We start from the raw sequence: 2,673 nt of genomic DNA, 5'->3' as shown, positions 1-2,673 counted from the left end.
GGTCACTACACCAAGTGCAGAGTTTCTTCCGACTTCCCTCAGTCTTTTCCCTCCTCAGCGTAGACCTCTCCCTCCTTGGGAAAATCCCTTCTCTGTTTTGTGACTTCTGTGATCTGTGTTATTGTCTTTTGCTGTTGTTGTTATCTTATCTCTCCCTCAGCTCCTTTGTTCCGTCTTTCAACAGCTTCTCTCCCATCTCATGTTACCCAGATGGAGGCATCTCCAGGTATCAATCCTGGTCCACTGGTCTTCTCTCTTTATATTGGGCTCTAGATCTTTTTTTTTTCTCAAATAAATACAATTATTATAGCAGTCTCCAAATCTGCGTATCCAGAGTCAACCTTTCTGTCCAAGTTTCTAGTAACTAGTCCTCAATGCATTACCATCATTTCAAACTCAAAAATCCAAAACTTAACTCATCATCTAGCTCCTAAAACTAACTCCCTCCCTCGCTTCCTAATTTCTGGTCATCATACTTCTCCAATGCTTCCAAATATGTGTCTTCGGAATCTTTTCCTTTGTTTCCTACATCAGCCACCACATCCCATGGACTCATCTTTGCCATGTTTGTAAATTCATCCTCACCTGTCTCTCCTTCTCCCAAAAATCCCAGGGGCCCTCATCACATGTCTCCAAGGATATAGCCCACAAGCTGTTTTTCTCTCAATTATCATCTGGAATCATTTGGCAGCAGGGACAGTAGCAGGAATACCATGTGTCAAACACTTACTGTACATCAAGTACTTCAGCAGAAGCTTTAAATACATGACCCCCCTTCTGTACCTGGGTGGTTCAGCAGTTGGGCATCTGCCTGAGGCTCAGGTCATGATCCTGGAGTTCCAGGATCAAGTCCTGCATCAGGCTCCCTGCTCATCAGGGAGTCTGCTTTTCTCTCTGACCCTTTCCCTTCTTGTGCTCTCTCTCTCTCTTCCTCAAATAAATAAAATCTTAAAAAAAAAAAAACACACTAAAATACATGACCTCTCTTAAGAATGGGAGCTACTGCCAAACACATTTTACAAGTGATGGACTGAGCCTCAGCAAGTTCACCTGTCTCCCAGAGTCCTTCAGCTAACATGGAGTATGACCTTGAACTCATATCTTGTCTAATTCCAAAGTCGCCATGCTATGTATGCGCTAAAATATCTCCAGCCGTCTCCTGTTACTTCCTGGGTCAAGTCCCACACCTCTGTTCAATATCCAGTGTCTCCACAACTGGGCTTCACCAAGCTGTCTAGTTGACTGCGTTCTGCTCTCCAGGATGGTACCCTTCTTCTTAACTGCCCCCACCTTCCTATGTAGTGGGTGGAGCACAGACATTGAATCACAATTCTGACATTTAGTACTCTTACTTGTAAAATACCCATCTCATAATCCCAGATTGCTGTGAGGATTAGATATAATGAACATACAGGGTGTGGCATGGTGCAAGGAACTTAACAGGTACATAATAAATAAGACCCACTGTTGATGGGTGGTATCCCTTCTGCCTCTGTGCCTTTGTTCATGATCCTACCCATATATAATGCTTGTCCTTCCTATTGGTCTAACCCAACAGTTCTTAAAGGCCAAATCCCACCTTTATGAAACTCTGCTCTACTCCAGCAAACACTGATCTCTCTCCTCTACAATTGTGAATACACTTTTTGTACACACGAGATGACTAGTATTATATACAATCTTATTCTCCAGTGGTTTCCTGGAGACTCACATGTGACTTGTGCACTCCCTTGTATTTCTTCTGTTCTCATCTTCTTTCTGTTCCCATCACAAAGGTCCTGGAGTGTACCTGGAGTGTACAAAGGCCTTGGCAAAGTGTACTGGAGTGATTCAATAATCGATTGATGGAGAAATTTAAACTTTAGGAGAAGCGTGAGAGAAAAGAGAGCAAATTGGGTATTATCTTGTTTGATTTGATTTAGCGATCAGTTTATCCTGTAAGATAAGGCCTGGACCAGGAGAAGTGGTTCAGAAAAACAGTTGATAACATCTATGGTCTAGGGAAAGAGAAACAGTAGATCTCTATATTACTGAGCTCTTACTTTGAAGAAATGACTTGAGATACATTTTCAGGGAATGGTAGTGAAAGAGACACAGTTGAGAGTGAGAATCAGTAGCCTGGTAATAGTGAAAGGAGGATCCAAGACATTCTTTTTTCTTTTCTTTTTTTTTTAAGTAACAGAAAAAAACAGGAAATACATTTCAACAGAAAATCCAGAGGTTACATTACAGAAGTAAGACTGTGACTGACCTCAAGAGTAAGAGGAGAAGCCTTAAATGAGCTCAGGGACCCAGTAAATTGGGTCGTGGGAAGCCAGAAGCTTTGCCTAACTAGCTACTAATGAAGGAAATTAGATAACCATGTTATTTTGAAAGAAACCAGATTATGTTTATTGAGTGATCTGAAAGAAATGAAGGAGTTAGATATGGATGCTTTGTGTTGGTTTCTGAGGCTCTGACCCACCAGAGAGTCATTTTGCCTTATTCATGGAATTGCCAAGATGGGCGGCCATCTTGACAAGCTTACGAGGTTTGATGGGTGGGAATGGCAAGCAGCAAAGATAAGTTAAAAGGAGAGAATGTGCTGATGACTTTGAACCCCTTCTAATTCTGTTGAGGAGATGTAACTACATTAGTTAGAGTGAAGACAGAGTAAGCAGCAGGAGTGTCGTT

The sequence above is a fragment of the Neovison vison genome, chromosome 11 (assembly GCF_020171115.1).
Source record: "Neovison vison isolate M4711 chromosome 11, ASM_NN_V1, whole genome shotgun sequence".
In the NCBI taxonomy this organism is placed as follows: Eukaryota; Metazoa; Chordata; class Mammalia; order Carnivora; family Mustelidae; genus Neogale; species Neogale vison.
This window is presented reverse-complemented; position numbering follows the sequence as displayed.